The sequence below is a fragment of the Filicampus tigris genome, chromosome 6 (assembly GCF_054856515.1).
Source record: "Filicampus tigris isolate MCC_2025a chromosome 6, RoL_Ftig_1.0, whole genome shotgun sequence".
NCBI lineage: Eukaryota > Metazoa > Chordata > Actinopteri > Syngnathiformes > Syngnathidae > Filicampus > Filicampus tigris.
In genome coordinates this window covers 12439999-12465838 of record NC_141222.1, presented here as the reverse complement: position 1 = coordinate 12465838, position 25840 = coordinate 12439999, and the positions used below count along the sequence as shown (strand labels likewise).

The 25840-nt window shown below is 40.7% G+C and overlaps 1 protein-coding gene across 3 annotated transcripts in view; it reads right to left on the bottom strand.

Annotated features, from left to right (window-relative positions):
* The window catches only part of add3a (adducin 3 (gamma) a), a 63333-nt gene extending 39967 nt beyond the window's left edge, over positions 1-23366 (bottom strand). The window contains exons 1-2 of one of the 3 annotated variants that reach the window (XM_086033134.1): positions 23185-23366; positions 9865-9936 (exon numbers count right to left, since the gene is read on the bottom strand). The gene's annotated coding sequence lies outside the window, so the exon portion shown is untranslated. The remainder of the gene's footprint in view (positions 1-9864; positions 9937-23184) is intronic. The other 2 variants (XM_086033131.1, XM_086033132.1) reach the window with 2 other exon arrangements.
* Between the last annotated feature and the right edge of the window lie 2474 nt (positions 23367-25840).

Here is a 25840-nt window from a genome sequence, read left to right as displayed (position 1 = left end):
GCCGCAGACAACGCAACCTGCTGCAGATGACTGATTTATAAAGTTGGTTCTTTACAAAAGACACATATAGTACATGAGACTCATATGGCCGAGCGGCGACATGTAACAAGTATGCTTTTAATTTTGAAAGAGAAGCATTGTAATGCAATGATGCTCTGTCACATTCCAGGTCTGCCACACAGCAGCTGTTTGCAATTTCGGTTTTTACCCCCCAAAAAGCAACTAATTGTGCATACCTAATTTTTTACACAAAATTTAAGTTCAACTTTACGCCGACCTCTCCTTTATTTTGATGCATTTTCAAACTACTCTATGATTCATACAGCTCTGTCAGGTGATGCTACTCTGATAGGCTTTATAAGTCGACAAAAGGACCTGATGACATGCAAAAAATAAGGCTTTATGAAACTGTTAAATGAAGGTTTAACAACGTGTTAATTATTTGCTTGTATTTTGCTGTAGTGTGGAACTGTACCGCAGAGTTGGTTCCCGTCTGCATATTTAGCCGCCCCACTCGAGAACATCCATCCATCCATTATCGATACCGCTTATCCTCACAAGGGTCGCGGGGCGTGCTGGAGCCTATCCCAGCTGTCTTTGGGCAGTAGGCGGGGGACACCCTGAATTGGTTGCCAGCCAATCGCAGGGCACACAGAGACAAACATCCGCACTCACAATCAGACCTAGGGGCAATTTAGAGAGTCCAATCAACCTACCATGCATGTTTTTGGAACGTGGGAGGAAACCGGAGTACCCGGAGAAAACCCACGCAGGCACGGGGAGAACATGCAAACTCCACACAGGGAGGCCGGGGCCGGGATCGAACCCATGACCTCTGAACTGTGAGGCGGACGTGCTAACCAGTCGACTACCGTGCCGCCCCACTCGAGAACAGACTTAACCTATACCACGTCACACGCAGGTGCCGCACACCTGACGCAGCCAACTAAAGAAAAAATGAAAAAAGAAAACAGTGTTGTACACCTTTTGGTCCCACTGACGAAATGATATGTGTCCTATATTGTTTTTATTTCACCGATCATCATGCTGTGTGCGCGTGTGCGCGTGTGTGTCTGTTCACACCCACAGCTGTTTCCAATGCATAGGAACCTCGATTTAGTGAACCCAGAACATACGAGCCACAGACAATAGTGTCCAATTCACTTTAAATGCCCCTTCTAAAGTACTTAATTAAGTCTGTTAATTGGCCGCAATTGGCGGTGCTATCAAAAGACAGAGACTGGTCACGTGCTCATATCATTGATAAACAAAATTACAGTAGACTTGAGCAGGCTAATGTGGCAGCCATGATGGCAGTGGAGACTGTCCCATCAAAGGTAATCGAAAGCTATCTCTATCTCTATGGCTGTTTTTACTCAGGCGCTAGTTGCGTACATGTTTCTCAAACATGCTATTTTGGTACAGTGCAGTTGTTTTTTGTAAAGCCCTTATATAGGGTGTCTAATAATAAAAAAGGTGAAAAAGGGAAGCACTGACATCGTGACTCATGAACGCAACCAGATGTTCGCTATTATGCTCCTCCCAAGCACTATCAATGTAAGTTTGGATAAGATAAAACTTTTCAAACAGGAATAAAAAAGTGTTTTTTATTTGCAATAATTTTGTACTGTTCTGGACAATTTGATTTTCTTTTTCGATCCAATAATGTCAATGACTTCATCATTAAAATGAATCGATTTATTTCTTGTTCAAATACATGGGTGAGAGGGGAACAGAGGTATTGCACTTTCAATGGCTCCACAGCGACTACGCACACATTCATTGCAGACGCAGGCGCTAGGCGGGAGCCCTCACACAAGGGACATTCCTGTTGGTCTATATACGTATTCCCCAAAAAATGTGTTTTACCTCACATGTACTGCACATGCTGACGTTCAATAGTCTAATATAGTTAACAAACGTGTGTGACCTATTTAGTCTTCCTAATGAACAAGAATTAAAATACATCCAGCAGCATGTCACTTTTGTCTGTGAGAAGTAACAAATCATGAGAAACGTGGACTCTTTTGTTGAGTGTGGCTTACATTGCAACTTAATCGGATTACACCGCCACTTTGATTGGTGACAAACAGATTCTCTTTTCAATTTGCTTTAGCTTCATAAGATAAGTTACTCATTTAAACTGACAACAAACTCATTCAATAATTCAACATGGCAATCAATAATTAATGCACAGTCTGAAACATTATTTATTTCAAATGTATTTAACTGGCTCAGTATTTAATTGTGGCACGAGAAACTCCTACTTTGGCACATGCATCTTCTCACTTTGACATGGCTTAATACACGTGCTGCACATGTGTTGTCTTATTTTGGCACAATGCATGTGCATTGATGTGAACAATTCAACTTTCATTTCACAGTGGTTGAGCAGCAGGTTCTTGTGACAAATGTTTAAGCAAGAGATTGGTTTGATGATAATTATACAGCTAACGGCTATCATCTAACAATGAAACTGTCAATGGGGCTCTGTTAAGATATGTTGAACCCTAAGTACGGTAACTGCACCTCCTCCGTTATCTGTCCACCTGCTCTGATGCCATAAACCTGCCGGGGTGAAACATTGCCAGTCATCCAACTCTATCTTTTATGTGAATGTAAAATGTGTTTTGACTCAAATATGGATGAAAAATATGACCCGGCATGCAATCTGCTGTTTCAACTCATGTTAAACAAGATGTTGAACAAAGAACACGTTTATAATCATGTATGTATTTTAGGAAGCTATAGTAGTATCAGCAAGCCTATATAATGTTGTTTTCATCAAGGTTTTAAAGGATTTGGTTTAGGGATCATATGACATGTTAAAATAGGGGACATTGATTGACAGTTTGGAATACACAGTGGACTCTAAATTTCAAAGTGAAATTATTTCAACCTTCTTAAGTAGTAGGCTGCAAAATAACTGGGTGTAATAATGTACAGTGTCATATTTATGGTATAATGTATGTATACTATATGGGCAAACTATGCAGAAAAGTCCATGAATGTTTATACTGAAATACAGGAGTAGGAGTAGGTACGTTTATACTTCCTCCTATTCCTTTTCGAACATGTAAGTGATCTGGTATGTGTAAGCAGGTGACTTATTAGCTATGTTTTCTTGGTTATTTCTGTTTTGCTCTTAATTTCGTATTTTTTTCCCCACAAGTTACACAACTCTACTCTTATTTTTATGCATGTCCAAAATAAATTGTTTTCCAAAAATGTTGTTAGGCCACAGACTAATTTATGAACTGGGTGTTGCCCTCTTTACATGTTAGCACATGCAGCACGAGGAACTCAGTGGGTTGTTTGCTAAGCCTCTAGCCAAGAATTAGAGGCCAAAAGTCATTTTTTTCACCGAATTAACTTTGAAAAGAGCAGTGGTATAATACAAGACTTGCGGTCGACAGTGCACAGCAAACAATTCACGTTACCAAGTAACCTGCAGAGGCAAATTAGGAGTTGCTCTACTTCAGATCAGGATAATAGTTTGCGTGTAACATGCACTACTATGCGAAACTGTAACAAAGCTACACACATTACGTTGCTGTTGATTTCCTTTCAGTGAACAGTGCGACTTGTAAACAGGCTGTGCTAAACAGTAACCTTTAACGTCAAAATGGATAGTGTCATTATTTTGATAAACTGTGGAGTTGAAAGCCCCTGAAGTTGTATAATTAGATATATAAATAATAATAAATAACCACCGAATGACTTAGTCAATGAGACATCAACCAGCGTGATGAAATGTATTGTTTTTGACCTTGGAGTTTCCACTGTATTACTTTCATCAACACTGGTCAATAACACATTTTAATCGGAGAAGGCTTTATGTGTCCTTAAACGTATTTTTAACACTCATTTAGAAAATGTTTTCACTTTTTTTTTTTTAGCAGATCGGGTCTTTGAGATATTTTCATAAATGTGTTTTTTAAATTTGACCTATGAAAGCTTGTGTAATACGGATTTTACCATTCGTTGTAATTTATTGCCATGACGTTTCAGAAAAAAAATCCACCTGTTGCTGAATCTTACCCTTAATTAATAAATATTAGTAAATAAATACATTATTATTATTATTATTATTATATAATTAGGATTGTTGGATCTTGGATGAGATCGACATTCTACTGAGGACCTGTTTTTCTTTTTTTTTTTAATGTTTTTTATTTTCATCATTTCCATCAGATTACACTGGTCAAAAAATGTTACTTTTTTTTTATCAGAGATGCAAATAAAGTTTTCTAGATTCATTTCTACTCGCTGATTCCAACTTTGCCCTAATTTTTTTCCTCCAGCATATTAGGTTTTCATTAAAAAAATCACACAAGTTGCAGTTTTGGCTGTGCTAAAGCATGTGGTTCCATATGTATGTATGTATGCATTTGTGTGGAAAGAGTGTCAGCTAATATGCAGTAAGTTTGCAATGATCTAAAAAAAAAAAACTATTTCACCAGATTTCACTCTGTTGAATAGGGGTACGTGGAGCAAGGAGCTACCTATTACATTTTCCTGCATATCAAGATAAATGTGTAAATCAATTCATTTACTGTATTTTTCATCTTTCATTACATTCGTGCCGAGCAGTGCATTCAACAGATGGAAAAAAGATGTGTGGGAGCTGACCCGCTCAAGTATATCCATATTTCAAAAACTGAAATGTTTAATTGTTTAAGTCTTTAAATTGCAGAACAGATGGGAAACATTTTCTAGCTCATCATTACTGATGACATCACCGTGCGCCACAATCTTGTTTAAACAAAGGTAGAAATTTTCAAAATAAAGCCCAAGTACGTGGCTGTGAATTTGCACACTACACTCTGCGAGTAGTGTCCGACCAAGGATCCTTCTGTTTTGCCTCTTTTAAAGCGGAAGTCAAACCAAACATATTTTTTTCAAGAATATGTTCTATGCAAGCCCAGGGCATTCTGATAAATATTGTGTACGACCAAACACGGCGCAGATTCAGAAAACAGGTCAGCCGTGATTGGTCATTGTGAGCAGTTGTGATGTCATTTTCAGTTGACAGAAGACAAAATGGTCGTCCCCAGAGATGGCTAAAAACTAGCGCATTTTGCTGCTTAACTTATATTCCACAAACGCAAGATTAATCAGAATGCCGTGTTTCAACTAGTGGGCCTCCAGGGAACATATTCTTGAAAAAAATATGTTTGGGTTGACTTCCGCTTTAAGGCTACTTATGATGAAAGAAGGGTGGAGAATTTTATTTTAAAGAGCCGGAAGGAAGGTTTTCTGCTCTGTGAGAGTTCTACCCTGCTGTATGGTAGATGGTCAATGCAAGACATTTCTTCTTTACTTTAACAGAGCATGTGATAAAAGTGTTTTTAATAACAATCCCCAAATTTGGGGAACGCGCCAGTCAGTTTAGTGTTCTATATAAAAGGCTAGCATTGCTTCTATTTGACTGACGTAAGCAGAGAAGACCAGGACAACTACAGCAGGAAGGAGGTGGTGACAGTCGTGACTCACTGATAACTGTCGGTCTGTCTTCTCCAGATAGCTAATCATAGACCGAAGGCAACCAAAATCACTGCTTCACGTCGACTTACAATAAATTACAGATGATGTCAAACTGAATGCAAGCAGCAAAAGGCTTCCTCCTCTGTGCAAACGTTTTGAAAAGTTTGGTTAATGAATCATCCGTCCACCCCTGCACTTTTAAGTACCGTAATCCCATATAGTGGTGAAGTCAGTCATCCCCTCCATGACCCCTCAGATAAGAAGTGGAAAAAAACCAAAACACAACAGAGAAGGACCTAGGCTAAATGCACGCTGGCATCAATTCACAGGAATGTAAAAACACTAAATGCATGACTTGGACCACTGCATTTTTTTTTCCAAGTAGAAAAAGGCTACTGGCATGGAGACCCCCACGGGAAGTTGGCATAAATGATCCTCCTGAACAAAATACCACAGAAATCACGTGTCACCTTCACAAAGTATATTTTCATTTAAATAGGAATTACTTTAAAGTAGCACTGGGCAAATATTTGACCTTATCTACATGTACACCCACATATGGAGAGAGCTGTCACTCTAGACATGTATCCTGTTCTTAAGAGGCTGTCTACTTTTACGCTACCTTGGAAGTGATCCTAAATCTCCACTAATCAATTTTTGAGGGCACAAGAGGCATTTAGTTGGATGCTCATGTTTAATGCAATGTGCCGGAGTCACATTCACTTCCGGTGACAAGCGCAGCGAACAATGTTGTTTCTGTCTGGGCCGCTGTGTTACTAGAAAAGCAGAGAAAACAAAACCGAGGAGGACGCACTCAAGCATTGTGTGGGTGGCCTTGTGGCTCAAATGCATGGCGACAGCCGACAGCATAGGACAAGCGATGAAGCAGCGTGTGTGTTTGGATCTGCAAAGAGGTCACTGTTGTTGCTTCATTTCCTCCATTGATTGTGATTTAATGAGTTGTGGAAGTGACGACAGGAAGTCTCCGCCTGGTCATCAACTCATCAGATGTGGTACTCTAGGTCAAGTTGAACTCAACTGACGGATTGCTGAGCAGTAAAAACACAACTGCACACACTGCATCTGCCCATTTAGGCCATTATGCAGAACTATGACGCAACACATTTCAATTTTCATCATTTGCTGCCCCTTTTTTATTCCTTTTAAGTGACAGATCCAAGTTGAAGTACGGCATGTTATAATCATATTACTGTGAGATGGCTCATATATATATTTAATGTAACCATAGATGCTCAAAGCAGATTTTTTTAAGTTAATCAAATCCATGACTTTGACATAAGAGGGCGAAGCTGTGGATCGTATGTTCACGTTCCAAGAACGCTTGTTACTTTAAATCAAAGCCACCAAAAGAGGATGCCGCCTCCATTTGTTTTTGTAGCTCAAAGCTGCCATGAAATTGGCCAGCAATGCCTCAAACCTGACGAATGGCTGTGCGGTCCTTAAAATATGTGTGCTGACACTGAAAACACCCTGGTCAAAATTGTTCTTTCACTTCAAAGAAATGTATCATCATGACAACTCTTGGCTTCGTAAAAAGACAAAGACAAATCTTGTAAAAACCTGCCCTTATGTGTGTGTGAAGGGGGGAAGATGTACCATATTTGCTACTAAAAATATGATAATATCCAACCTAATGATGATAAGCAAAGCACACTAAAACGTGTAGCATAAATAGAAAATTTGATGAAGACCAACAAGAAGTCATTGAAGACAGACAAACCTGAAAGGACTGTAAAACACCAACTGTCCAAAACAATTAAGTCCTTTGATTCTCTAGCCTAGCGTATACGCACACACGGAGTCATTAGCTTTACGATCAGGCACGGAGTGAATAGCTGAACGATCATTACAGCTCCATGGATACGTGACACAATGAGGAGCTGAGTGCTGAATTAGCTCTTGTGTGAGTTATTTGACTTCCTTCAAAGCTCCTGTTGACATCAATATCTGGTTTAGGGACACTTTCAAAGGACAATGATCTTTTTACATAGACTCCACTGTTCTGCTCTTAAAGTGTCGCCGATGTTTTCTACAAAGACCTTCCTGTTTTTTGCTGACCACACATGGACTGACTGCACTATAGAACAGATGAGTTTTGCATATGGGACAACTGTTACGTTTCTGTTTTTACTAGGCAGCAGAGTTTCTGTTCAGTTCATTATGGTATGCACCAAAATAACTGACCCATCCCACCTACTGTCGTGTAGGCAGCAGTGGTACAACTAAAATGTGTGTAAGTGTATGCATATAGCAATGCCGAAATCCGCTTTGAATGTGAGGGCTCCTACTTTATTTGTCTCCTGGAATAAAGTTTGTATTTTTGAGGCTGGTCCTTCTTCTGGGAAAACAAATGTCATGAAAAAGCAAAGTAAAAAAAAAAATGTGCGGAGTTACAACGACATGATGTTCACATGACATCTCAGTTTTCATAGTCATAGGGTTCCCCTCCAAAATTTGAATTGACCAAATTTAATTTGTATTTCGTGTTACAGGGTTCCAGAGTACTTTCCTTGTACTCGTTAATTCCCCTCCACTTTAAGGGCCCTATTTTTGTGTCCAGCGCAAGTCTAGCACAAAGCGTAGTCTAACTCGGAGCATGGATGGAGTTTTATTTCTATTGGTATTTTAGCTTCAGTGCTCCCATAACGCAAATGACACATTGTGCGTCGGAATCACACCCCACCACACCCCACCTGCCTGTCAACCCCGGGTGAACTGAATTTTTACGGGAGTTGTAATTTGCTCTCACATATCAGTAGATAATCTGACACATGACACATTACCGCATTGGCCCGAATATAAGACGGCCCTGATTATAAGACGACCCCCTCATTTTCAAGACTCAAGTTTGAAAAAAAATGTTTTGAACACCAAATTATTTTTTATACAGAAAATAATTACAGTACATCTGAAACAAATGATTATAACAATATATTTGAGAGAAAAGGCATGTTATTTTGCCTCATTCAAATCTTAATATCTCAACATTTAAATATGTATACTAAAGTGCAATCACATTCGTAAATGAATGGCTTCTGGTTTTTGAAATGTAAATAAACCTATCTATTGTGATCAAACAACAAAATTGCAATAACTGCATTAACCATCAAAGTGAAGTCTAACTGTAACTGTAGTCTTGAAACAAATCTGTATAAGGAAAACATTGCAATAAAATAATGCAAACTGGTTTAACTTGAGAGTTGCTGAGATCTGTCACGACAGAACATTACTCCTCACAAACAATTATCTGCCTCGCTGTGCTCAGTGTCGCTGTCCTTAATCCCATCCTCTGGCTCCTCCCATAGCACGTCATTCTCACGTGACAGGGGTTGCTTTGGCCTGCGGAGTCAAGTTCAGCATTCGCTTCAATGGTATCTGGCGCCATTAAGCGTCGTGAATGGGTATAATGTCTCGACCCCGAATATAAGACTACTCCCGCTTTTTCAGTCTTATTTCAATGCAAAAAACACCATCTTATATTCGGGCCAATACGGTATTTTACAATGGCTGCTTTCATGTGAACAGAAATCAGTGATGTACGGTGTACGTGTTTGAAAAGGTGTTTCCACCTGTACAAATTACAACGAAACATCACCGACCCTCGGGGCTCAGGGAATGACCAATCACGGCTCGCTTGTTTTCTGAAGCGGAGCCATGATTGGTCGTTATCTGAGCCCTGCGCATCTGTGATGTCATTTTCAGTCGACAAAAGTGACAAAATGGCCGCCCCCTGAGATGGCTAAAAACGGGTGGATTTTGTTGCTTAACTCATATTCCACAAACGCAATATTAATTAGAATGCTGTTTTTCAACTAATGGGCGTGGATAGAACATATTCTTGAAAAACTATGTTTGGGTTGACTTCCACTTGAAGGGTAGGACTGACTTTTGTCAATGATGATCCAGTGCAATGCAGCACATAAAGTGCACCACATGAACACTGAAGTCCATTATCAGCTCATGAACTTTATTTACCCTTTTCTTCTTTTCCTGGTATCTGAATTTGTTTCCAATGAACCTTGTATTGCACCATTAGGAAATTAAATTCTAAATCAGTTATGCTTTGTTCCTGCTGTCAACAAGCAATGTACTGGTCTCTGGTCAAGCTCTCCCACTCTCTCACGCGCAAGCGCAAGCGCACGCACAAGCACGCACAAGCACGCACACAGTTGCGGGGGCCAGAGTGCTGGCTTGTATTCCGGGACTATCCATTACGCAATATGAGGCAGAAGACAGATTTGAGATTTTGGGTTCTGTGTCTAAGTGAGGTCATTATTCAAGAACTACAACTGCGGTCTAATCATGCTCGTACACACACATACGCACAAGGGGCCACTCGCTCACAGTCACACTCACCGGTTTCGATGGCGACGGAAAACAAACAGCCGATGACCCCACCCGAGCGGTAAAAAGGCCAAGCAGTGAAGACTGTAGGACAAAAGGAAAGTGGGGAGCGTTAGCGCAGGACCTTAAATAGGAGTCAGACGTTGCAAATGGTTCAGCTTTAAGACAACAACAAAGTACCACAAGGAAAGACTCAAAAAAAAAAAAAGATTCAGATGTTGTCACAGTCAGGCCATTACTATCTGATGAAGCGCCACATTTTTTGAAGCAAAACCGTGAATACAGTCGACCACGTTTGAAACAAACACCGCCACAAAGAGGAATGTTACTCTCCCAAGGAACAAACAGAGGAATAAACCACCTAGCAGCTTTGTACCAAAGAAAAGGCCGTTTGTTGAATCTTAATATTTTCGGATAACCCTGGAGGCCTACACATTAAACGTGTATTTGGATTTCAAATGTTGTGTTGGACTTTTAAGTCCGTTTAGTAAAGGCCATCTAACCAAGATCAAACACAGGCACTGTACTTAGATGTTAAAAAGAGCTTTGTGACTGAATGGATGAAGGAGATGCAAGGTGGAAACACAATAATACAGTGGATTTCCTAAGCATATAAATAGTATAGTATAAATAGTATAGTGTACATGACAAGAAATGGTAGGCAGCATCTGCAAAGCCACAATGCGAGGAGCCGTGGAGTGATTCTAATCAAATATAATTGGGAAATTGTGGTTATGGAAGATCACCAATTGTTGTAATGGCAGTTTGTATGCAGAATCAGTTCTCTCACCAGTCATACATATTGACACACTGCTGTTGTACATCAAACTGGACTTTTTTTTTTAAAGGGAAAGTCAACCCAAACATTTTTTTTTCAACAATATGTTCTATGAAAGCCCATTAGTTGAAACAAGGCATTCTGATAAATATTGCGTTTGTGGAATAAAAGTTAATCCACTCGTTTTTAGACATCTACGGGGGTGGCCATTTTGTCACTTCTGTCGACTGAAAATGACATCACAACTACTAAGGGCTCAGGTAACGGCTGACCTGTTTTTTTAAACTGAGCCGTGATTGGTCATTACCTGAGCCCTGAGCAGTTGTGATGTCATTTTCAGTTGACAGAGGTGACAAAATGGCCGCCCCCTGAGATGGCTAAAAAGGGGTGGATTTTGCTGCTTAACTGATATTCTCATACAACTCAATATTAATCAGAATGCCATGTTTCAATTATTGGGCCTGCTGGGAACATATTGAAAAAAATATGTTTGGGTTGATTCCACTTTAATAAAAAAGTGCATAAAGCACATTCTTTAAAAGCTATTGCTCACACTTGACAGGTTTGGTTCAATTTATCTCAAGGTGTTGAGAAATATGAGTTTAACTGTATTGCTCGCCTTGGTGTTAATGAATAAACATAAGGTTTATCAGACCTTTCTGATTAATGATAAAAAAAATTTTTTTAAAAACAACTAAGGCTATACGACAAATTCAATATTACTGAAATGCTGCTCAGTGGGACAAAGGTTTTCTTCCATCTTGGACCCATGTGTGCTGCACCGTGGATCGAAAGGGTGGTCTTGACACACTGAAATTTGGCCAGTGAGCTCTCAAGAGTTTTTTGTTTCGTATGAAAGAGAATCTCAGCACATCCGCACCACGACAGGAAGAGAAACAAGAACAAGCGTTCTTCTCAGTGAGTCACTGTCCCTGTTCTGTGCTTTGACCCCTTCTATCACATCTGACCGCTCAATAACAAGCTGTCAGAGAGAGTGGCGTGTCCGGAGTTCACGTGTGCTCAAACGAGTCCCCCGTGTTTCCGAACTTGTCAGCCAAAAGCCTATTGAGGGGGGGGGTTGTTACACAAATCAAAACAAAACATCCATCAATGAGAGGGAAAGTCAATGACACGGAGAAGGTCAAGCACCTTGATGCAGACTCTTAAGAGTCTTCTTCACATCATCAACAATTTATTGAGCATTCTTGTCACAGCACTCGTCAAGTCTGGCAAATAATGACAGATATACAGAGCTGGGCATTTTACTACTAATTTGCGGTCCGTTCATCCCCTACCGCCTACAGCCAGTTTACACTTCCGCCGTCCGTCTATCCGCCGGAAAAAATTGTAATGGCGGTCCGCCTATCATTTTTAACGGGCTGCCAGTAGAGTTTCCGAATACCAACTTTGTCAAGCTACCATTCGCTCTAATCGCCAGATGACGGGGAACATAACACATTTGAGTTCCTCCACAAATTGACCCAATTCAGAATATGCACAATGTGCATTAGCAAGTAAGTGCCTCAATATTAGGTGCTCGGTCATTGTAGGTCATTTATATACAGTGAGGTTAATATTAACTGTAACAGTCTGAATAACCGAAAGACAGATTTGAACAACAGTCTGAGTATTTGAATGCTCTGAGCAGCGTGCTCGGAGCGTATTTCCGAACGCACCCATGTCTCGGTTTTTGTAAAACATATTTTCCCTCCAAAAATTGACATTTTTGGCTGGTCCAACTTTCAAGGAAGAAAAAAGAAAATCGGCAAAATAATAATGTATATATATATATATATATATATATATATATATATATATATATATATATATATATACATACACACATACACACATACACACCCACACAAGCACAGAGGTTCTTGACTGTTCAGGGGTTCAAGGCTGGGCTATAGATTAAGTATCATTTCCTGAGTTTATCTGTATGTGTGCTTTTTCATCCATCTCCTTATCATGTTATTTGGTGGCTGCATGGGTGAGGTTCCAGCTCATATTCAATGCCTGTTCCCACTTGACAAACACCCACACACCAAGTGTGTATGGGCAAGCATGTGAGCGTGAAGGAAGGACAAGCTTCCTGTGAGGATGTGGGGTCCAGTTAAGGGACAGTGTCAGAAGTCACAACTTAGTGATGTGTAGGACTGTGTGAGAGCGTTATCCTTTTGACTGCACATTCATTCATGTGAAATCGTCAACTTTGACTATAAACGCTGACTGCGCATTTCACTGAAGATGGGAAATACTTCTCCCGTGTGGAATGGGACTTTAGCCCTATGCCGCAGGAAAGTTTTCATTCATGATATTGTGGAATGTAGCATTCCAATTGAAGCCAAAAAAGTCCAATTATCAGCATCTCTCTCTGGGCCTCTCAATCAACCACACACAGTGAGACCACGCGGAGAAGTGAATCTCATAGATGTCTTTTCTTACACTCTTTTCAAGTCCTTTCAGCTTTCTACATTCATCTCCATGGATTGGCCCTACCCCAGCTGGAAGCCAAACATTTGGTCGTTTGGCAGGTGTTAATTTCGAAACCCTGACAACAATTGTCAAATTAATGAGTACGATGACATCTACTATGCATGTCCGCAGAGCTCAGAATACTGTTTGCCCGTGCCTCAGTCAAATTCACCCAAATCAAGTTAAATTTTTTTTGCATGCATACATATGTTTTGGATCACATGAGAGTACAACATTTAAATATTTTCACGCACGAGGCAATGTTTAGACATGGTTCCAGCAAGCATAAAGTTTAGACACCAAATTGTCAGGTGTACCGGGTGTATATCAAACGAAATGCCCTCGGTACAGCATGGCGCAGATAGATTAGCCAAATTCCCAAACATGCACATCGTGGCTTGCGACTCCACTCAACTTTTCCTCTTTGCCATTAGTACTAGTAGTATTACCTTTCTGTCTGTGTAAGCACAAAAACGGTCTAATTTTAGCAGCATCAAAATTCTGAGGTTTGTTTTAGAGATGACTGGAAAATGTTGTATTTATGGGCCATAAAAACAAATGGGGGATCAAATAACAATGGCTATTGATCCCTGTGAGTGCGCTTTACATCTGTTTCCTTAGCATACTCAAATTCCTGCTTGCAGGCCAACATGCACATAAATAAACCAACCTTCCGAATCCAGATTAATTTAAAGAAGATCCACAGTAAACACAATGGATTGGATTTTTCCTGGCAATGTATGAGCTTTATGACTCAAAGTTGCCATCATGACCTAGTGATGCAATCAGTAAGATCCATTTTTGATGCAGACAATTCCATTTCGACTCTCGACAGTGATCTTTCGTAAACAAAAGTTGTGTATTTCACTATGTACCCAACTGTTTTTCAATATACAGTGCAGTATAACAAACAATGAACACTATCAACCTTCTCTGGCTCTTTTATCTGCTTGTCAAGTTGACAGGAGGTATTGTGAAGCTGTCATGCAACACTCCCGTACGCCCATCACACATCTACATCAGGGAGAGCGGCAACATACCAAAGAGGTTATCTGTACCGCAGGGCACCAACCAATGTTTATTTTCAGTAAAAGTTGGCAGAAGCAGAGCAAAGAATGTAAAATGTGGATTAGACAAATGACGAAAGATCAAAAAGCAAAAGGCATGCTCCTTTGAACTACAGCTTCAGGCCTGTGATCATTGTCCCATTAAGATGAGTCAGACATTAACGGAAGAAAATCTCCTGAAGGTTAATGGTTAGGTTGGTGCCATCGCCAAACATCCTAAACTAAACTAAACCATACTAAACATCCTTGTCAATTTAAATGGGCTCAATTCGGTTGTTCCAGCATTGCACATAACATTTATACCTGGAAAGCCCGAGCTGAATCAAATTGTACGATAAGATTAATCTGTTGATCAATTTGGCTATTAAATGCAATCAATATTCACACATGTACGTTAACCATCCACAGGATTTGTTTGACCTATATAATTGAAGGAGATCCAATAAAACAGCTTGCAAATATCCACAATAAGCGTGACTAATTTAACAATATGCTGTGTTTGAAGTTTATAGTGGTGTCGTATTTAGAACATAAACCACTGTTGTTACGTCTCAAAATTAAAAGTGAGGATCACCTCTGGGCGCCACATTGCAATGTCAGTTACACTTAGGATGATCCATGCTCCAATACAGAGAAATAAATACATGCGGGAAATGGAAAGAAAAGACAGACAGATAAAGAGTGACATCAATAATGGCAAGCAGCTGCAATATTTGTCTCTTGGTCCACACAGACGGGACTATCTGTAGTAATAGCGTTCACTCTGATACGTTTTTCAGCTGTTGCACATTGACATGCTCCAACAAATCAAGGACCTGTTTCTCTTTCTTTATCCTCCCTCTTCAGGCATTACAATGTGACCCCTCATCCATTATCTCTGCTGAAGCGATGGAGGTATCTTCCCATTTAATGACACAACATTCTGAAGCAATGGTGGAGGGTATGTTCACTGTGGTAAAATCTTCAAAGTTGATTTACAAAGTGGATGACGGAGCATACAGAATGCTCCTACCAAAGCATTTATATCTCCTTCAAGAGCTCCTTCTCTGTTTTACCAATCAGGGAAAAAGCCCATTGTGACTTTAGAATGCTCTTAGACAGACCCGTCGCCAGATTTCAGTCAAATGAAATGCATGTGTGTGTGTCCGTGTATTTGTTTGTCAACATTTTGCTGATCCTATACCAAAGCTGGGCATTGGACTAAAGATTTGCGTTCATACAATGCCACATACATAAAAAAAAATTAACAAAACTTCCGTTCATTGCTGTTGTCCCACGTAAGTGATGACTGTCAATCATCCTGTACATACCGCAGTTGGTATTGTAACAGTCTGTTATTTTAGTCGTTATGGAATTCTAAAAATGAAATGGAGAACTACGCATGCACACAGACTATACAGAACGGAACCAAACAGTACCGTTTTCAGAACAAAGTTTGAGTCTGAGTAAGTCTAATCCAGCTCAATGAAATCCATTCAAATTCACTGTCATTCAGTAGACAGCGTCTTTTACAATCATCCCTCCATACTCAACTTCATTTCATCCTCCATACATCTGTCCTCTGCATCTGACATTTTTACTCCCTCCCACCTGTCTTTATGTCGCTCCACTCGCAATCTCCTCTGAGGAAAAGGAAGGACAGTGCATTATCCTGGCAGCCTGCCACTCTCAAGGCTTGGGTGGAAAAATAAACAAGTGTCCACATGTTCCCAAGGAATTTTAATGACTTCCATAAGACTGATCCATTTACCTGCCAGACGCCAGGCAGCACGAGGCAAGCAACAGACTCAGAAAGAGCTGCTTTCCATTCACTGATGACGAGTGGTGTGGACAAAAGCCAAGATGTATGCTTTGAAGTGGTGAACTGCGTTAAAACAGTTATCTCAGACGGACATACCTGTGATCTGATAATACATGTTCTCAGTCAATATAACAAGGTGCCTTTGAGACTTCCCCTTTTCACCTCCAAAAACTTGAGATTTTCCATTGAACTTTAAATTCATTGTATTAATCATGTTACAAACATATTGGTCAAGCTCCCAAATGAATTTTCTTTCTTTTGACTTTCATCATTTTTGTATGGTCTCGATAATGGATGTTTACCTACTGCGGGTGGAACGTAGCATGGTGATAAATGGGTGTTGGCTGTATATTTAAAAAATAGTGTGATGTGTTAATGTTATTGCTGCACCCTTGTCCCCAAGGACTTATTCATTAATAAAAAAAAAATTACAATTTAATTTCCATGCCAAAGTTGCATAATATGTGTCAATGTTTGTTTTAAACTTTTAATAATAAGTCAAGGTGGTAACTTGTTTTTATGATTGTATGAGAGAAATGACTACAGCGGACTGATGACGGATGAATGTCCTGTTACCGATATTCAATATATGATGATATTTATTCCAAAAAGTTTGCTTTTCCAAGTGTGTCCATTGTTTGTTCTTAAAGGTTTGTTTCCTAGACTTCCAAAAGCAACAGTCAACAGCCCGGCCTGGAGGGCTTTATCATATTAACATGATTATCAGGGTTTAAAATAATATTAAATATTTGCTGATATTCAAGTTTACTCTTAGTGGTTTGCCCCGTTGGCTGTTCTTAAAAATGTGTTTCCATGAAGCAATTTTTGTTATTTTGTAAAAGAATATGTTCTACTCCGGTAGCCAATTATCCTTGCTGTAACTCAAGAATTCTTTGAAAAGACATTGCATGATTGGCATGGTATGTTGGCCCCCAAAAAATATGCTTACTCTATAGCCAAAACAGCATGTCCCAAAGTCACACTGGTACACAGTTATTGCAAAAGATAGAACGTAAACACCGTCAAGCATTTTGTGGCACTACTATCCCATAATGTCAAGTTGTCCTGCAAGTGCACAGTGCTGCATGTGTACATATCTACCGTTTGTCGTAATTAATAGAAGCAGGTTACTGTCAGGTGTGATATTGGTGTATTTTATTGGAGCAAAGGCCTACTGGATGTCAAGTGGAACCTGAATGAACTCTGTGCACCAAAGCTCGATGCAATTCTCTGCTGAGGGTTATGGATGCACAATAAATCTCTGGAACTGCTTGGCAGGACAAATAGAGAGCCCGATTTAAGAGAGCTGGACAAATAACCACCTCTGATCCCACCATGTTTAATAGGTTCTTTGGTGCCCTGTGGTCCACCAGACCACAATGTAATACGGACGGTCTACAATTCTATCAAAAAATTTCATGTCAAAATAGCGTTCGGATCTTGTGTGCATTATTGGTCAATTAAACTTTGACTTCATCAAACCTTTTTTTAACACAAATGCTGCTTCACATCCGTGTCTTTGTGATCATCGCCTTCTCAGCGCCGCATTAGCTTCATATTATGATATAAGACAATCCATTTGACTGTACGTGTGTCAGCAGTGGGGAACGCCCAGCACACGAGCAGGACTGCTGTTTAGACTTCTCATCTCCTAGGTTCTGTTTTTCTGTGACGGAACCAGCTGCACAGGAAATGACAGCATAGTGAGAAAACAGAAATGAACCATTCATTCTCATCAGATCATTTCGTTCTTTATTCACATCAAACTGGGCATATTCAGTCCAGATGGCTTCTGTGTTTCCAGTTATTTCATCAACAAGCCTGCAATTGATATTTGGCTGTGTCTTGTTTAACTATCAGTAAGCAGTTTCCCTATTTAAGGTTGCTTTTCTCTTATGGAAAGAATTTGAGTCGAATTTATATCACAATAGCAAGCTCTCTCGTCTGTTTGTATCCTGTTCAAGTGATCTAGAGCCTATCCCAACTGAATTTGGGTAAGAGGAAGGGTTACACCTGAATGGGTCACCGCTCCAGGGTACAATTACAGGGCACATACAGTATAGTATAGACAAGACGACCATCTCTCACATTCACACCTACGTAAACTTTTTGAGTCCTCAATTAACCGAGCCACAAAGACAGGGACCAAGTTGGGATTGGAAACTATGACCAAATGTTCCACAGTGCTGCCAAAACTTAAATGGATAAACGAAATTTGTATAAGGGCAGAATATACAGTTTTCTAATGAAAAAATGTATTAAATCAGGAAGCTTATACACATTTAAAACATTGTCAATTGTAAACAGCATCAACCAAAATGATTTATTTATGCCTACAGGGCCCCACGAAATCGTTGAATCGTAGGGGCAAAGTGTTGGGGAGGGCGGGGAACAAAGCTTGTCATCACTGAAGGCAATCTCCATGCAAAGAGACATACATCGAACTCTATTCTCCAAGATGACAACACTCATCCAGGACTGGAAAGGGAGAAATAGCCTGCCAGCAGTCCTGACCTCAATCTCAATGAAAACTTGTGGGATCATCTTAGGCATCCATCCATCCATTCATTATCCAACACGGTTATCTTCACAAGAAGCGCAGGCGTGCTGGAGCTTATCCCAGCTGTCTATGGGGAGTAGGCGGTGTACACCTTCAACTGGTTGCCAGCCAATCGCAGGGCAGAAGTTAGAAAACCAACCAGTCACACTCACAATCCCACCTAGGGACAATTTAGAGTGTCCCACAGCAGCGTACGGCCAGGCTGGTGACCACCATGAGAAGGAGGTGCCCAGCTCTTGTGGCTGTGGATGGATCTTCCACATACAAGTCAGGCACTTGATTGTTAAATAATGAAGTTGTTTCTGCAAACTTCAATCATCCAATCCACCCAAAAACAAACAAGAGTCAATAGCAACAGCAAATTAAGATGTCTGGCACAGGCAGAGAAGTTAGGGGGAATTTTTCATGGCCACGACCCACATACTCACCCCTGCTGGTCTTCCCACAAATGTTTGTTCATTACAAATGTGGCACCATTTAAAAGGGTAATAAACAGGCTTTGCAATGGTATAACATGTATTGCCAAGGAGCTAACTAAGAAAAAAATCTAACAAACAGAAATTTCATTGCTTTTTCTGCTACTGTATGGGGTTTTTTTTCAAATCATTCGTTATGACAATTTCAGAGTGACTTATTATTCGCTCATTTTACATGAACATATCTATTAACATCTACAAACCTATACACATGAGGACAGACTTCAGACAAGCCTTCCCATGACCTCCCTATCATGATCTATTTGAAGTGTTGATTTTCAGAGGTGGCACTGCCACACTTTGGCTTTAGCCAAAGGTTCTACTCAACAGGCAGGTAAACAAGATCATTTTTATCTTCTGGACCTGGATGTGCCATCTCTGTTAATTTAATTTCATCCAACAAGCCATAGCTAGTTACGGTAAAGGCTGTGTCAGGACTCTGGTTGGGGTAACTACCTGTGTGGCATAATTCAGACGTTTCAATTTATATTCAGACGTGACTGAGTAATTCCTTTCTACAAACCTTACATGACTGAATCTGATAATGATATGCGGCACATTTTATTTTGGTAATAGGGAAATCAAGGCCAATTTGTCCACAGAAATTGAACTCTGAGCAACCTCAGCAATAACAAAACAAAGAGATCTCGACGGTTAGTAAAGAAACTTGATCACGGTGAGTTTGGGGCCCGGAGTGCAAATCTGCATGAAAGCAAAGAGGTGATTAGTTCTTCTGTCAAAGGCCAGATGGAAGCCCCACTTAGCTCTTTTTTTGATAGTAGTATTGTTTCGGCGCCCATTCTGAGCCGGTGTGGGTCAAAGATGTGATCGGGTTGCAAGATTGTATCACGGTCCTTCGGTGGGCTGCGCGCCTGCTGATGACGTCACGCGTTATAATATATTTCTGTAATATATTTCTTTGCCTCTTTGTTTCTCGCTGACTGTTGTGTTTGTATGTTCTGGATTACTAAATAAAAGACAATATAAAGTATATTACTGCTACTTTTGCGAGGCAGCTCCTACGTCACTTCCGCTTATGACCCGATAAGAATCAGTTGCCCGTCTTGTGAAACAACATCAGCGGAACGTTTGCGTTTCTCCTGGCGAACTGGCAACAATTTTGCGGTTGACTCGGGCTGCAAGATTTTATGTATGTAATGTGAAGTATTTCTTAATATTACTAAAAAAGTGCACTGTATGTACTTAAGTATTCATTCATTAAAACCGATTTCGAAAAGACAAACCAATTTTGAGTTGATCCAGCGTCACCGCTTGGATTAAAAATGTCTATTGTATAGTTTCGTGATGTCTGAAAATTAGTCTACAGCAATATTACTCGATCAACACAGCAGTTACCCAGTCTGTTTGAGTCAATGATTCATTATGTTTTATGCCATGTAGGCGCATGCATGAATGACGTCAGAAAGTGAAGAAACACCGAGCAGTGCTAACACTTAACACCAGTTTGACTTGGTTGTTATCTTAAAATCAACTGCAGCACAAGACATAACTTGGACCCTAATCTCTTAGGTCCCTCCCCAATCCTGTTGGTAACAGTTGGCTGCCAGTCAAAACACACTGCAGAGAGATTTGAGGCAAATTTCACTGGAACTGAGGTGGTAGGCAGATGTCGGAACCATGTTTTGTGTTTTGGTTTAAAAACAAAACATAAAAGCACTACACTTGAACAAAGGAGAAGTATTACCATGTATTTTTTGAAAGAGCTCGGACGTTAATAAAATGCCTGCATCTCAAACATGCTTCTGTCAAACTACTCAAACAATCAAAAATACACCACACTTATCTGTTTGTTTCTTTTTTTTGTTCGTTTTTTACAAACCTTCAAGGGATGGTTCAATTTACACTTTGCTGTATGTTGTGTGTTTCCCACCGCAGAGACCCGACTCATACACACGCATGAACTGTAGGCGAGGAGAGATGTCAGTGTGAAGGACACACAAACAGTCCTGCAGGGCCAATTCAACAGTAGTCAGGCAGCAGACTAGCATGTTTCCAACTACTAGTGGACTCACAGACCCATTTATCATTCTTGTTGATTTTGACCAGTTGTTTGTGGGGACCTTCTATCTCATGTACACACCAAAGTCCAATAAAATTAAAGAGTTGTAACACAATACAATGGTTTGCAAATTCTTTCCAACCTATATTCAGATGGGACAAGACATTTAATGTTCAAGCTAGTAATATTATTGTTTTGTAACACATTTCATAAAAGCTGGAACCGAGTCATGTTTACCACTGTGTTACATCAATGTTCCTTTTAAGAACAATCATAGGCATTTAGGAAGTGAGGGTGCGTGTATTTGAAGCGGTGGTGGTGGAATTATTCCCCATTCTTGTTTAATGTACAACTTCGGTGGTCTCTATTGTTACATTTCGTGCTTTATAATGTGCCGCACATTTTTAATGGGAGAAAGGTCTAGACTGTTGGCCAGGGCTGTTTAATACTACCACTCTTTTACTACAATGCCATGCCGTTGTAACACATGCAAAATGCTGAAATAAGCAAGGATGTCCCGGAAAAGGACGTTGCTTGGGTGGCGGCGAACAATATGTTGCTTCAAAAACTACATGTACATTTCAGCATTAATGGTGCCTTTACAGATGTGCAAGTTAACCATGCCATGGTCACTAACACACCCCCTGATGGTAATTTTCCTCTTTAGCCTGCAGGACAAGACCTCTAGGATTTCCCCCAAAATTTGTCATGTGGGCTCTTTAGACCACAACACACGTTTTCACTTTACGGGATGTTCCTTTTATACCCAATCATGACACTCACCTGTTTCCAATTAACCTGTTCACCTGTGGAATGTTCCAAACAGGTTCCTTTTTTAGCATTACTTTTGTTGCCCTTGTCACAGCTTTTATGGGAATGTGCTGCAGGCATGAAATTTAGAATGAATGAATATTTGCAAAAAACAAAACAATTTCATCAGTTTGAACATTAACTCCTGTTTGAGCATCCCCAGCTATTAGAATTGGGGTTATTAGAGGAGCTACTGCTGACCCTACCCCCATCTACTGGGGGGTTGAAAAGCGAATACGGCTTTGCGTTTCCATGACAACCAAGAAGAGAGACGTTGTAAGCACTGAATTTTACTTCCAAGGGAAACAAGTGAGTGTGAAGTGCACATGTGCCCATAAAATGGCAGGCTAATTTTAGTTGAACATGTGGAAGTGGCAAATTACATGTTTAACCACACGTCAAGTAGTGTGAGGATCTCATCTGTGCATGTGGCGCATGCGGCAGACACATTGCCAAACAGTTATAACAACACCAGCAAACCAGGGGTGAAAATATCTGTGTGTACTTAGGGGGTAGGGGTCGGTGGGGTTAAATATGCAAAGAAAAAAAATTCGGCAACTGCCAGAAATAGGAAGAATGAGCCTTCTTACTACTAACTTTGTGTTTTACAGACACGAAAAAGGCATTGACGAAAGCTTATGTCCGTCACCCACGGTCACACTAGGGCGGAAAGAGTCGGAGGAAGCAACTTCAAAATCCCGCACTTTTCACACGTGCAACATGAAGAGGGGAGCACAGGTAATAGCTTATCTCTTTTTTCTGAATGCGCCCAGTTGCAAAAGCCCAGCCCCCATCTACAAACTACAAACACATGTAACAGCCCCTTACACACGCACACGCACAAACACGCACCCACACGCGCACCGTACACGGACTCACACGCGCGCACAATCTCAGCATCTACTGGCTTAGCATGCTGACCCTTGAGAGGGCGGCACCTCTCTTGTGCACACAGAAAGCCGTCTCGGGCCCATTCACATCTTCCCATTCTATTCTTCTCTGTAGTAAAAAGGGGCCCTGTGAAAGGAGGGAAGACGGCCCTCTGCTATTTCATTTAACGTGCTAGACACTTGAAGCAGCCAAAATGGAATGTCCACCCTCTCTTTATTGAATCTCATGCAACAACAGGAAAAATGGCAATCTTAAAATCGTGCATGCAGGTCATAGTTCCCTGGCACTGGCAGCTCTGGGAAACATCACAACTGCACAGTCAATAAGAATGCAGGGCAGTGAGATAAGAGCCCTGTTGGTGGAGAACACTGTGTTCATTATGTCTGTCACAGAACACAAGCCAGGCTACTAATAAGCTACAGTTTTGAAGAAGAAAAAAAGTGCAACCAACCTGTTTGTTAAAAGCCAACGTGCTTCTCGGTGGCTCAGAATCTTCCCTTTGGAGCAGCAGGATGTGATCCACCTGCACTGCAGTAAGTCCGTTGCCAGCACTGCTGCTCACTCTCTCTCTCTCTCTTGCACGACTCTCATTCGAGCCCAACACTGTCAAAGTCGCCTAACGCTCCAGCTGCCCTCCTTTCACGCTCCTCCCATCTCTCCCTCGCTCACTCCCTCTACTCCCCCCCCCCCCCCCCCCCCCGTGCTCTTCTGTCCTCCCCCTAAAGCACGAACAATCTGCTTTATCTCGTTCTATGCTGAGAAAAGTCACATCTTATCTGCCGCGGAGAACTAGCCAGCATGGTGTGAATTTATTGCGTGGTTGTGATGGCGCGAGGGGGGGGTGGTGGTGGGGGGCGGTGTAACACTCTGCTCCAGCCACACCTTTGATGCCTAGCATCTTTGCACACATTGAAGCATTGACCTTATCTCTTTATCGTATTTATTATATCTTATGTTATTTTCACAAAACGTGGGACTTACTGGGCTAACCTGAAATCTCAGGGTTGTATTTCATGCCATGGCATGTGGAAATGTGTGTTGGTACGACAAAAAAAAAAAGATCTTTGTAGCCTTGAATTTTGTGGAAAGGAAAAATCAGGCATAGCGTGTCCCAATTCTCCAAAGTGCTCGGTCGTCCCTTTTTACGCCCTTGTTCCACACTTCGGCTGAGCCTGCATCCACGACCCCTCAGGTGAAGCATATTACCACAATTGACAATTCATTGCAGACTTGACCAATACAGAAACAATGCATTTTCCAGTGTAAAAATCGAATTATTACACTTTTATATGTGCAAGTGCGATCGAGTCACCGTTTACCTGTTTATCCTCATCTCACCTCATCTTCCACATGCACCGCTTATCCTGTACAGTGTAAATAATGGCTCATTATTGTATAGTGCAAATAATGGAGCCCATAGCTACCATCGACTGGAAGCCCAAGCCCGAGTTTTTACTTTACTACTACTTTACTGAAGTTTAAGCCATTAAAATACCATTAAGGCCTAACGCACCTGGCTCAACAGCTCCCCAAAACCTAAGGTCGTGTTTGGAATTACCCTGGAAAAAATTGAAGTTTTCCCAGAAATTCAATACCTCCAAAATAATTAATATCTCAGCCCCTCTAGCAGACAGAAACATCATTTGAAAATAATTTGAGACCTTAGACATGTGGCTTGCACACAGGCCTGAGTTTATCAGTCTTTACTGTCTCAGTCGAAGATGTAAAAATAAAGTGTCAGTGCAAGGGAAAAACTATTTTTAATAACAAAAAAATCGAGTGGTAATTACCATCCTCTATTCTGTTACAAAGCTGACGATATCGTCATTGACTACAAATATATATCTTTATCATATATCACGATGGACTGGTTCCACTGGTTCAAAGTCCAGAAGCGCGTCATCTATATCAGTGCCGTTACTCATTTCAGCGCTCCCGCGTCCGCCATTATGGTTCGAAAGAATTCCGGAACATCCGCAGGCTCACGATGAAAATGAAAGTCTAGTGGTCTAACTGGAGTTTTCTCTCTTTCGGCATTTTTGTAGACGGGCTCAGTTAGAAATGGACATTTGCGCCGTTGTGGGAGTAAACCCAGCCAGATTAATTTCCAGCCAATCAAAGTGGCTCCTCCCGTTCCCTTTAAATTCAGCGCAGGTGAGGTTTGCGGTCTACATTGCAGAAGCAGGACCAGACTCGTTGAAAACCATGGAGGAGATCTGGGAGCGCAAACTATGTTTATAAGGAACTGCAAGATCACCACTTGTGGGTGAATACATTTCTATGCCTGCCGAACATGAACGAACGATGATCAACTGGAAATGAGTGTGCGTGATGCACAACAATACACATTGCGCGGGGCACAAAGAAAGCTGTGAATACACATGAAGAAGAAGCAGCTGGAAGTGTGTAGTTGATACTCGCAAGTCAGAGTTACGATAACACTATTTTGCGGGGATCAAAACTGTGGCTGAACTTTGTGAAAATATATATATTATAAAAATCTCAGTGTTATGCTCAGTGCAACACAGGTCATTAAAAAATATCAAAAGATTTGCTCTTCAAAAATGATAAAACACCTCAGATAAACAGAATACAGTTGATTGTGACTGTCCCGTTCCTCCTTTGATCTTCCTCCTTCCGTCTGACTCCGGCTCAGACTATCAGTGTGGTAACACATAGCCGCAGTGCAGTCTGATTTTATCTTTCCGAAAAGAATCGGAATTGAGAATCTTTAGAAAGCGGAACCAAATCGAGGAACCGGAATTGGAACCGGAGTCGTCCAAATTCAAATGATGCCCAACCCTATTTGCAACAAACGGTTGCTTTAATAATTGATTAATCTGTTGATTATTTTGTCGATTGATCAATGAATTAACCATTTATTGCTTGATTTATCAGCCATATAACCAATAAATGGTTAATTTGACCCCAAATTTGACCAAGACAAACAATCCATGATTTTTGATTAAATAAACCAACTATTCTTAAGAGTGTAGTGTCCATCCTAAAGTGGCAGTGATTCCCTGCTTACACTTATTCTCTTTGTAGCAACTTGGGTTTTGGGACTTTGGGTCCTTGTTTTTCAATTAATCCCTTGTCAGGACTGC